This window comes from Coccinella septempunctata, chromosome 8 (assembly GCF_907165205.1).
Source record: "Coccinella septempunctata chromosome 8, icCocSept1.1, whole genome shotgun sequence".
Lineage (NCBI taxonomy): Eukaryota > Metazoa > Arthropoda > Insecta > Coleoptera > Coccinellidae > Coccinella > Coccinella septempunctata.
This window is the reverse complement of record NC_058196.1, coordinates 5127823-5141063: the sequence shown is the minus strand read 5'-3', so window position 1 is coordinate 5141063 and position 13241 is coordinate 5127823. Positions and strand designations below refer to the sequence as shown.

The window sequence follows — 13241 nt, the reverse complement described above, 5'->3', positions numbered from 1 at the left end:
AAATTAAAATAGGCCTGTTTTTTTTCCCGGAGCCCGAACGATATTACCTAAAAAAGCGTAAGAATTTTGAAAATTTTTGACGTCTATTAAAAATCGAGTGACATTCCACAAAATTAAATTATTTTCTATTGATTATCAGAGAAAATTAAGTGAAAGTGCACTTTGACAATCGATGTCAGAGTGTGATTTAAAGGTTAACGTCAGTTTTGACGGCTTGGCAGCGATCACAGAACGAGGTGCCTTAAATCGATCATGCTTTTAAAAAACGTTTTTGGCCTAGATATTTATAAAAGGGGAATCGAGCGAGGGCCGAAGGCCCGAGCTACGAACAAAAGGCGTATCGCGAGGGCCGAAGGCCCGAGCTACGGACGAAAGGCGAATCTGCCAGAAAAGGTGAATCTACCTACAAGGTGGATCTCCTGGCTATACTAGTTAATACTATAACGTTGATAAAAAATGATCACCGAATCGTATCAAATTTTTTGCCATGTTGAAGTGTTGGGGGAGGGTATGGGAAATTTGAGATGGTGAGCGCCGAAGGCGCGTGGCCGGGTAGAGCGGTACATGGAACGCTAGAAGAAGAATCGAGCTCTCCGAGAATGCCTAGATCGTATTTTTACCCCGTCTAAAAGTGTCCGAAAATTGCGTGAGAAAATCGCGAAATTCACGATTTTCGCGAAAAGGTGCCAAAGTTATTTGATTAGCTTGAGAGATCCGCGGTAGCTAGAGAGCCGGGATGGGTGTCGAACTAAGCTCGAAGGACCCGAAATTAAAATAGGCCTGTTTTTTTTCCCGGAGTCCGAACGAAATTTCCCAAAAAAGCGTAAGAAATTTGAAAATTTTTGACGTCTACGAAAATTTGATAAATTAATTTCCAAGAGCATAGAGCATAGAGGTAATTTCACTTCTGACGTTTCGAAAGGGGTTTTTGCAGTTTTCGGAAACTCGAGTCGATTATTATATGAATAATGCCAAAATAGGGAAGATAAATGCTAGAGAATCATTCTCCATTGCCTGTAGCATCTCCAGGTACCCATATTTCGGCTCAATATGTACAGGTAAGTTTGCAATTTTCGATATTACGAAACCACCTCAGTTAAGCTACATTCACAATCAATTCACGGGCCGAAGTGCACTTCGCCACGGAAGCTTAGCAGATGGCGTTCTCCGTTACCATTCACAATGAAATTCAAGACAAAATTTCTTGCAAGTTGCAAACTATCACTTCGGCAAGAAATTTCGTGCCGGCTATAAATGATGCTGATGCTTATGTTTCAATCAGTTACATTTTTGATTCATTTGAGTATTTGGTTCCAAGATTATTGCGAATGGTAAATTTCGTGCCGAAGTGCACTTCGGCCCGCGAATTGATTGTGAATGCAGCTTTAAGCACCGTTCATAACCTTCGTTTTGGCCCTGAATATTTTCAGTCATTCCGTGATTTTTAGCGTTGAAATTGCCAAAATAAATTTATATTAGGAAAGTCGAGGTCACTATTCAACCAAAAATAACTTAAAATTTTAAAATTTCCATAATTTTTCAATTCCTATAACGTGTTTTCCTGTCAATTGTTGAGGGATCCTTAGGCCAGTTCCATTTGACTGTTGACAGACCGTGAAAAAATTGATGCAAATTTTTAAGGTTCAATTATTATTGAAATTAAAGGATATATTCAATATATTTACTACATTTCTCCCCGTACGATAAAACTTCGAAGCTCTCATCACAGTTGAACTTTTTTCCATAATCGGAAAGTTAGGTTATTATTGAATTCTGAGATATAAAACACAGTTCTTGGACGTGAATATGTATGAGAGATCGGATATTATAACTGATAGTATATTTTGTCACTAATAATACTTATTTTTTTCAGGCACATATCAATTTATCAGATACAGAAATGAAAAAATCCTAGGATGGCAATTATCATCCCTCGGAGAGACTGTATTTGGAATGAAAATCCTTCTTCAGGGGTAAAGTCCTGAAGCAGTTCGTTCAGGAGAGTTTCTATTTGAAATATATGATCCATTTGTCAAGTTTACATAATGTACTTCAGATCAAATTACATGCAAACTCACAGAATGAGAAACATCTTTGATCTTGGTGTATGAACATAAGAATTTCTAGATAACAAACGGTTCTTGGGGGTGAGTCTGCACAGAAAATCGAACAGGAGATTCTATATTTCATAATTGAAATTTATTTTCAGGCACATATAAATTTATCAGATCAAGAAATGTATAATATCATTTCTCGGACAGTGTTATTTGGTAAAAAAAGAGGTAGTTCAGAGTAAGTTTATAAAGCATATCATTCAGGATAGTTTCTATGTGAAGTAAATGATCTATTTCGCTTTTTTTCAACTGAATACAACAGATTTCTGACAACTTCCATGCAATCGGGTAGTGTACGGCGATGATTTTCTTAGTCTAGATCTATGGAAAAATGTTTTGAGATAAGTTATTCATTTGGAATGATATAATGATTATTGAAACACAATCTATGAGTGAGTTTTTGCGTTAAAATTCTATATTTATAGACATTTGTCAAGTTTTCTCATTTAAGGTAAGATTGTTACTCTTATCGTAGAGAGAGGGACTCTGTAGGTTTTTGTTCGAAATAAACTGAATGAAATGTTATAATACTTGAAATCTTCATAATAAGGCTTCTTTTCAATTCCATATGACAGATTTTGGCCAATTTTTAAGCTTTTTGATTAGTATACAAGGATTATTATATTTACTCATTCCAGATAATAAGAGAAATGTTTTCAAATGACTCATTCAAGTGGAATAATAAAATGCTTATTGGGATGATAAAAAGCATATTGAAACACAATCTATGAGTAAGTTTTAACATAAAAATTCTATATATGTATAGACTTTCGCCAAGTTTTTGTCATTTGGGGTTAGTTTTTTTTTTCTTATCGTAGATGAAAGGATTTTGTAGATTTTGTTCGAAATAAACTGAATTAAATATTATGATGCTTGAAATTTTTATAATTAGGCTTCTTTCCCATTCCATATAACATATTTCGGCCAATTTTTAAGCTTTTTGATTATTGTACGAGGATTATTGTATTTAATCATTCCAGATGGAAGGAAAAATGTTTTCGAATAACTTATTTGAGTGGAATGATATAATGATTATTGGAATACAATAGCAGGGTGTTTTTTTTTTGCGTTAAAATTCTACTTTTATAGACTTTTGACCAGTTATTCTCATTTCAACTTAGTTTTTTGTTTCATCGTAAAGAAAGAACTTTGTAAGTTTCTATTCAAGATGAACTGAATGCATGGAATCTCCGTTATAAGGCTTCTGTCCAACTGAATATAACTGATTTTTGCCAATTTTTAAGCTGTGTATGAGATTATTTGTATTTTTTCGTGAAATTTGCGACAATGCCTGTATATATCGAACGCTGTGAGTTATGTGTGATACTCAGTATTGTATAGTATTCGCGTATCATTAAAAGCGAGGGCCGTAGGCCCGAGCTACGGTCGGAAGGTGAATGGCGAGGGCCGAAGGCCCGAGCTACTGACGAAAGGCGAATCGCGTGGGCCGTAGGCTCGAGCTACGGCGGAAGGCGAATCACGAGGGCCGTAGGCCCGAGCTACGGACAAAAGGCGAATCTGTCCATGAAGGCGAATCTACCTACAAGGTGGATCTCCTGGCTATACTGATCTGCCAAAAAAAGTAGATCTATCAATAAAGGTAGATCTATGGGCTTACTAGTTAATACTATAACGTTGATAAAAAATGATCACCGAATCGTATCAAATTTTTTGCCACGTTGAAGTGTCGGTGGAGGGTATGGGAAATTTGAAATGGCGAGCGCCGAAGGCGCGTGGCCGGGTAGAGCGGTACATGGAACGCAAGAGTAAGAATCGAGCTTCCCGAAAATGCCTAGATCGTATTTTTACCCCGTCTAGAAGTGTCCGAAAATTGCGTGAGAAAATCGCGAAATTCACGATTTTCGCGAAAAGGTGCCAATTTGATTTGATTAGCTTGAGAGATCCGCGGTAGCTCGAGAGCCATGATGGGTGTCGAACTAAGCTCGAAGAACCCGAAATTAAAATAGGCCTGTTTTTTTTCCCGGAGCCCGAACGATATTACCTAAAAAAGCGTAAGAATTTTGAAAATTTTTGACGTCTATTAAAAATCGAGTGACATTCCACAAAATTAAATTATTTTCTATTGATTATCAGAGAAGTGAAAGTGCACTTTGACAATCGATGTCAGAGTGTGATTTAAAGGTTAACGTCAGTTTTGACGGCTTGGCAGCGATCACAGAACGAGGTGCCTTAAATCGATCGGGCTTTTAAAAAACGTTTTTGGCCTAGATATTTATAAAAGGTGAATCGAGCGAGGGCCGAAGGCCCGAGCTACGAACAAAAGGCGTATCGCGAGGGCCGTAGGCCCGAGCTACGGACGAAAGGCGAATCTGCCAGTGAAGGTGAATCTACCTACAAGGTGGATCTCCTGGCTATACTAGTTAATACTATAACGTTGATAAAAAATGATCACCGAATCGTATCAAATTTTTTGCCATGTTGAAGTGTTGGGGGAGGGTATGGGAAATTTGAAATGGTGAGCGCCGAAGGCGCGTGGCTGGGTAGAGCGGTACATGGAACGCTAGAAGAAGAATCGAGCTCTCCGAAAATGCCTAGATCGTATTTTTACCCCGTCTAAAAGTGTCCGAAAATTGCGTGAGAAAATCGCGAAATTCACGATTTTCGCGAAAAGGTGCCAAAGTTATTTGATTAGCTTGAGAGATCCGCGGTAGCTCGAGAGCCGGGATGGGTGTCGAACTAAGCTCGAAGAACCCGAAATTAAAATAGGCCTGTTTTTTTTCCCGGAGCCCGAACGATATTACCTAAAAAAGCGTAAGAATTTTGAAAATTTTTGACGTCTATTAAAAATCGAGTGACATTCCACAAAATTAAATTATTTTCTATTGATTATCAGAGAAAATTAAGTGGAAGTGCACTTTGACAATCGATGTCAGAGTGTGATTTAAAGGTTAACGTCAGTTTTGACGGCTTGGCAACGATCACAGAACGAGGTGCCTTAAATCGATCGGGCTTTTAAAAAAACGTTTTTGGCCTAGATATTTATAAAAGGGGAATCGAGCGAGGGCCGAAGGCCCGAGCTACGGACGAAAGGCGAATCTGCCAGTAAAGGTGAATCTACCTACAAGGTGGATCTCCTGGCTATACTAGTTAATACTATAACGTTGATAAAAAATGATCACCGAATCGTATCAAATTTTTTGCCATGTTGAAGTGTCGGTGGAGGGTATGGGAAATTTGAAATGGCGAGCGCCGAAGGCGCGTGGTCGGGTAAAGCGGTAAATGGAACGCAAGACTAAGAATCGAGCTTTCCGAAAATGCCTAGATCGTATTTTTACCCCGTCTAAAAGTGTCCGAAAATTGCGTGAGAAAATCGCGAAATTCACGATTTTCGCGAAAAGGTGCCAAAGTTATTTGATTAGCTTGAGAGATCCGCGGTAGCTCGAGAGCCGGGATGGGTGTCGAACTAAGCTCGAAGAACCCGAAATTAAAATAGGCCTGTTTTTTTTTCCCGGAGCCCGAACGATATTACCTAAAAAAGCGTAAGAATTTCGAAAATTTTTGACGTCTACGAAAATTTGATAAATTAATTTCCAAGAGCATAGAGGTAATTTCATCACGTCTGACGTTTCGAAAGGGGTTTTTGCAGTTTTCGGAAACTCGAGTCGATTATTATATGAATAATGCCAAAATAGGGAAGATAAATGCTAGAGAATCATTCTCCATATCCTGTAGCATCTCCAGGTACCCATATTTCGGCTCAATATGTACAGGTAAGTTTGCAATTTTCGATATTACGAAACCACCTCGGTTAAGCACCGTTCAGAACCTTCGTTTTGGCCCTGAATATTTTCAGTAATTTCGTGATTTTTAGCGTTGAAATTGCCAAAATAAATTTATATTAGGAAAGTCGAGGTCACTATTCAGACAAAACTAACTTAAAATTCTAAAATTTCCATAATTTTTCAATTCCTATAACGTGTTTTCCTGTCATTTATGTAACAGTGTTGTGGGAGCTTTAGGCCAGTTTCATTTGACTGTTGACAGACCGTAAAAAAATTGATGCAAATTTTCAGAGACAGGTTGTCTCTGCAAATTTTTAAGGTTTAATTATTATTGGAATTATTAGAGGATATATTTAATATATTTACTTCATTTTTCTCCGTACGATAGCACTTCGAAGCTAACATCACAGTTGAATTTTTTCCCTTAATGGGAAAGTTAGGTTATTATTGAATTCTTAGATATAAAACACAGTTCTTGGACGTGAATCTGTATGAGAGATCGGATATTATAACTGATAGTATATTTTGTAACTAATAAATACTTATTTTTTTCAGGCATATATAAATTTATCAGATACAGAAATGAAAAAATCCTAGAATGGCAATTATCATCCCTCGGAGAGACTGTATTAGAAATAAAAAACCTTCTTCAGGGGTAAAGTCCTGAAGCAGTTCGTTCAGGAGAGCTTCTATTTGAAATATATGATCTATTTTTCAAGTTTACATAATGTATTTCATATTAAATTACATACAAACTCATAGAATGACAAATATGTTTACTTGGTGTATAAATATGAGAATTTATAGATAACAACCTGTTCTTGGGGGTAAGTCTGTGTATAAAATCAACCAGGATATTCAATATTTAATAATTAATATTCATTTTCAGGCACACATGAATTTGTCAGCTCATGAAATGTAAAGCAATGTCAAAAAAGCATGTATGGGTGAGAGTTTATTGAAATAAGAAAGGTTCTTCATGGATAAGCTTCTAGAGCAATTCGTTCAGGAGAGTCTTTATTTGAAGTATATGATCTATTTTTCGGTTAATATATTTCAGATTAATTACATGCAAACTCATAGAATGGCAAATATCGTTTTTTCAGGTATATAAACATGAGATTTTATACATAACACACCGTTCTTGGGGCTAAGTCTGTATAGAAAATCAACCAGGAGGTTCTGTTTTTCATAATTAATATTCAGTTTCAGGCACACATAAATTTATCAGATCATAAATCACCGTTCACACCGTTCTTGGGGCTAAGTCTGTATTGAAAATCAACCAGGAGGTTCTGTATTTCATAAATAATATTCAGTTTCAGGCACACATAAATTTATCAGATCATGAAATGTCATGTCAAAAAAGCATGTATCGGAGAGAGTTAATTGAAATAAAAAAGGTTCTTCATGGATGAGCTTCTAGAGCAATTCGTTCAGGAGAGTTTTTATTTGAAGTATATGATCTATTTTACAAGTTCACATAATATATTTCATATACATTACATGCAAACCCATAGAATGACAAATATCCTTTTTTAAGGTATATAAACATGAGATTTTATACATAACACACTGTTCTTGGGGCTAAGTCTGTATAGAAAATCAACCAGGAGGTTCTGTATTTCATAATTAATATTCAGTTTTAGGCACACATAAATTTATCAGATCATGAAATGTAATGTCATGTCAAAAAAGCATGTATCGGAGAGAGTTAATTGAAATAAAAAAGGTTCTTCATGGATAAGCTTCTAGAGCAATTCGTTCAGGAGAGTCTTTATTTGAAGTATATGATCTATTTTACAAGTTCACATAATATATTTCATATACATTACATGCAAACCCATAGAATGACAAATATCCTTCTTTAAGGTATATAAACATGAGATTTTATACATAACACACCGTTCTTGGGGCTGAGTCTGTATAGTAAATCAACCAGGAGGTTCTGTATTTCATAATCAATATTCAGTTTTAGGCACACATAAATTTATCAGATCATGAAATGTAATGTCATGTCAAAAAAGCATGTATCGGAGAGAGTTAATTGAAATAAAAAAGGTTCTTCATGGATAAGCTTCTAGAGCAATTCGTTCAGGAGAGTTTTTATTTGAAGTATATGATCTATTTTACAAGTTCACATAATATATTTCATATACATTACATGCAAACCCATAGAATGACAAATATCCTTTTTTAAGGTATATAAACATGAGATTTTATACATAACACACTGTTCTTGGGGCTAAGTCTGTATAGAAAATCAACCAGGAGGTTCTGTATTTCATAATTAATATTCAGTTTTAGGCACACATAAATTTATCAGATCATGAAATGTAATGTCATGTCAAAAAAGCATGTATCGGAGAGAGTTAATTGAAATAAAAAAGGTTCTTCATGGATAAGCTTCTAGAGCAATTCGTTCAGGAGAGTTTTTATTTGAAGTATATGATCTATTTTACAAGTTCACATAATATATTTCATATGTTTTACATGCAAACTCATAAAATAACAAATATCCTTTTTTTTTAGGTATATAAACATGAGATTTTATACATAAAGGTAAGCGCACATACATCGTCATCGGACGGACGGCATGGAAGGAACGGCACGGCAGCGGCGGAATTTTTATGAAGGTATCGCACATATAACATCGGAATCGCCGGAGGAATAGATAAGTTGCGAATGTCTTCAAGCGGTGAGGAACTAGCGTTTGTTCTGGAGGAAGAAGAGTTTCAAAAGCGAAGGAATCGTAGGCGAATGTGGATACATGACATATGTAAAAAAGGAAGGATTTTGGAGAATATGTTCATTTATTTCCGGACTTGATGAAGGACGAAAAAAAAATGGATGCTATAATTTCTTTCACTTAAATTGTACAGGGTGGGCAAATTTCGATGTTTTAGCACTACAGCTTTTACACCAGTGGAGAAAGACAAAATCTGATACCCCATTCTCGTTCTCTTTTTCTGAGAAACTAACAAGAGTAGTGGCCATTTTTGGCCACCTCCTTTTGTTTTCGAGTTATAAGCGAAAATTGGAAAAATGGATATTTCGAAATAAATTTATATCTCCGCTAATACCGATGATAGAGCTCTGAAATGAAATCATTATACAGGCACTTTTTTGAGTAGAATCCAGTGGCGTGCTTGCCTTTTTCGCAGGATTTTTAATTACGAAGCTATGACCCAAAGTTATGTTTTTTTTAAATGGGAACACTAAATTTCTATGTAATTTTTTCAAAGCTCAATTTTCACTGATTTCAAAAATATGTAACATCATATGGTTTGTATAAATATAAATAATAGAAAATGGTCAAATACCTATTTTGTCAATATTTCTATGGTTTCAACTTTTGACGAAAACAGAAAAATAGAACTTCCCATAACAAGAGCAGTCTCCTTCCGGCAATGTCATTCTTTCTATGCTTTTTACCAATTTCCACAAAATTTGAATTTTGAAGAAATTGAGTAGGAAGCATAGAAATAAAAGAACTAATAGAAGGAGATTGTGGTAATCCTAAGATGGTACATTTTTCTAATCTCATCAAAAGTAAAATCCATAGAAATATTCAGAAAATAAGTTTTTGGTCATTTTCTATCATTTATATTGATAGAAACCATATGATGTTATATGTTTTTGAAATCAGTGAAAATTAAGCTTTGAAAAAATTGCATAGAAATAGTGTTCCCATTTAAAAAAACATAACTTTGGGTCATAGCATCGTAATTGAAAATCCCGCTTAAAAGGCAAGCACGCCACTGGATTCTACTCAAAAAAGTGCCTGTATAATGTTTTGATTTCAGAGCTCTATCTCCAGTATTAGCGGAGATATAAATTTATTTCAAAATCGCCATTTTTCCAATTTTCGCTCATATCTCGAAATCAAAAGAAGGTGGCCAAAAATGACTACTACTCTTGTTAGTTTCTCAGAAAAAGAGAACGAGAATAGGGTGTCAGATTTTGTCCATCTCCTCTGGTTTGAAAGCTGTAGTGCTAAAACATCGAAATTTGCCCACCCTGTACAATTCATTATAATTTTGTATGCGTAGTATTAAGTTCTCCTGAAAACTCATGCTTCTGCCGTGAATTCGTATTTCGTATGACTACCCGTACAAGCCGCTGCATGTAGAGACTTGGAAAATGACGCAGATGCCGCGGCAATCTCCGATTGGTATCGCACATATGTCGGGATCGGCCGGCACCTCAAGCATCGGTCGGAATTCAATTCTCGTTCCTCAATTCCGTCGGATGCGATGCGATGCGATGCCTGCCGTCCGCACATATGTGCGTTGCTCCATTCAGTTCCATTGAAAGTAATTTATTCCGATCCATACCGTCCGTCCGATGCCGTTGTATGTGCGCTTACCTTAACACACCGTTCTTGGGGCTAAGTCTGTATAGTAAATCAACCAGGAGGTTCTATATTTCATAAGTAATATTCATTTTCTGATACTGCTCAATTTTGTTTCGAAAGAATTTTCTCAATGGGAAAAAACTGGAACAGCGCCTGATTTCAAGGAACACTGTTAGACATATATGTTATGTGATAATCTCTATCGTATATCATTGAAATAGGAAAATCATTTTATATTTTTGATCAATATATTTTCACTGGCTATTTTTTTTCTCTCATTCCCAATTCCAGTAGTCTGTTAATTCATAATCGATGTAATTTTTTACAAATAATAAATGGATTATTCTAAGTAAATCAGAATATATAACTTGAAGCTGTAAATTTACATTGAAGTTGAATAAATACGATGCTCCAGAAATATAAAATAAAATGACATGAGAAATTCAATTTCGATTTCGAATAAACCATATATAACTATTGTTTATCTATGGAATAAACTGTCGTGTAGCTTTCGATCATAGACATGAAAGCTCTTAGCCATAGAGTGCTCTTAGTTGGCACTGCTGTTATCTTTCACTTCTCCAAAATTAGTGCTCTGTGGTTCAAACAACAGAAGTTCTAAAAAGCTTGCATTTCCTATCACATAAATTGGACATATTGGTTATTTTGAAATACCTGTCATGATTTGATATAAATGTTAAGGGAATTGAAGCTTTTCTAGAAATGAATGAGTGCCATTCTTGTGAATCAAAAATAAATGTCAAGTCGTAAACAATCTTAGAACATAGAATTCTTATTACTTTACAATGAAATACGCACAGTTTGAGATTTTCTGTTTTATTCGCAGAGAGAGGCTTGAAAAACAGCGAATTTTCGTATGTCGTCATTTCCGTTTCGCGATATTTAAATACCATTGATGATGAATTTTCCACTTGGAATAATATTTGGGGAATTTATTGATGTTTGAAATATTGATTTTTTATTTAAATGATGGGATTAGACATGAATGGGATAATTTTTGAACTTATATACTTTGTTGCAAAAAACCGGAAGTAACTTTTGATTTTTGAGTTGATCTGATTGGATTTCACGAATTGGTTCCTATGGCAACTAGAATACTTTTTAGGTGAAGAACTCGGAATAAGCGCCCTTTTGAATTTCAGGTTTCAAAAGACAGCTTGTGTTGTGTTACTCAAGGTATTATTACTATTATTACTTCGAACTAATTATAGATTCAGTTAATAATTATCAAAACTAGCTCGATTTCAAGTAATCAATTCATTTTCCTATACATATTTATCAATACTAGAATAATTTTTTGAAAAATTTCACATTATATAGATATAACTATTGGGTATTCCAGAAACAAGATGGTGATATAGCATAATTTTTCTCAGAAAAAATTCAAAATCTTGAAGGAATGTTATGAAGTTGTTGAATAGTTTCGAATGATTTTTTGGATTTTAAAACAAATTTATATTATCATTATTCCCCCGTTTATTCGATATATTTAATATACTATTATCGATTCAATAGGTACCACATATAATAATCTCCAGAAGGATTTTGGACTTTGCGAAACATAGAAGGTAAGAAATAGTGTCATTCAATTTTATAAGAAAGTTTCGTTAATTAAATCATTCAGAAGTGGATATGAATAATCCTGCAGTAGGTAAACCAAAATTTGTTACTGAAACCACTAATTTTCCACGTGAAACGTTTCTCTTTTTGGTTCATATATATTTGCGAGACATAGGTACACCCAACACCAGAAATGACCTACGTATGAAAGGTTTATCTGAAACGTTTCTATGAAAATGTTTCTGAATTGAGAATACAAACGTTCCAAATTGAAAATAACGGTCCCTTATTCTAGCTTAAAGCTTCCTTGTGTGTCATTTTTAATAGGACAAAAGATTGTGACGAATTAATAACACATTACAAATTGACTTATTTCAGCTTCGAGCCGAATCATGAAGAGAAGGAAGAGAGGAGCAAGCAAATTGAGTAAGCAAACGAGGAAGGGAAAGAAAGTTTTCGTTCCAGGTATTTGAGATATTTTTGTATAATATTTTTTTTCGACTTTTTCACAAATGAATCAGAAATCTGTGGAATTTTATAGAATCTGAAAATGTTTTCAGAAAAATTCAATGAGTGTTATATTTTCCAATATTCCTTTTCACCTTCAATACTTTGGAAAATTAATTATCTTTCATTCAAGAACAATAAATTACGAAATATAATATTCAAATTTAGCATATTCTACAGCAATTCCATATTATAACTAAATTTCATTATATCCAATGAGAGTTCAATGTATTGAATTATGTTTCATAAAACTACTTATATATCACATGAATTGAAAACATTCACTCACGTTCAGTAAATTATATTTATTTTATTACTTTCAAATTAAGATATTTCTGATGGAATTGGAATAGCAGGAACCAGCAAGGACAAAGTAATGACTCCGTTAATTTCATCTTCTCAATGTGATAATAATGATGAAAGGCAATCCGTGATATTCAGAACCATCATAAGAGGTTCTCGAAACCAAAATGATTTACGATTTAGTCCGGATTCCAGAGGTCACCAATGTACTGCAATCGCGGCAGTTGCATTGGCTTATAGCAAACTTCTCCCCTTCAATGCTTGGTGCACTGCGATCATAGATAATATTTTGGATTACGGGGATGAATTATATTTAAAATCAATTTTTTCGCGGAATTTACCCATTTTTAATCATTTGTTAGTTGTGGAGGTGTTTCCAAAGTTCAAAATCAATAACGTTTGTTTTTCATTGCATATAAATGAGGAAGATTCAGTTGTGGGTCATATAAACATTGAAAATCATGAAGAATTCGATATTTCGTTAGCGCAAGGTCTACCACAGGTTTTTCGAAATTATACTTCCGCTATATTTACGTCTGGGGAATTATCTACCTGTATAGGAAAAATAGCGAACTCCTATTATCTATTTGATTCTCACAGTCGTGGGGCGAACGGTGAATGTATAGAAGAGGAAGG

General features: G+C 34.7%; 2 long non-coding RNA genes across 2 annotated transcripts; both read left to right on the top strand.

Moving 5' to 3' along the window:
* Positions 1-1598: 1598 nt before the first annotated feature.
* Positions 1599-2981, top strand: LOC123319581. The gene is made up of 3 exons (XR_006538536.1): positions 1599-1759; positions 1874-2147; positions 2210-2981. It is a non-coding gene; the product is annotated as an uncharacterized LOC123319581 (long non-coding RNA).
* Positions 2982-6282: 3301 nt separating this feature from the next.
* LOC123319587 lies at positions 6283-7114 on the top strand. Its single transcript, XR_006538543.1, has 5 exons — positions 6283-6297; positions 6413-6684; positions 6747-6883; positions 6964-7011; positions 7064-7114. It is a non-coding gene; the product is annotated as an uncharacterized LOC123319587 (long non-coding RNA).
* Positions 7115-13241: the final 6127 nt, after the last annotated feature.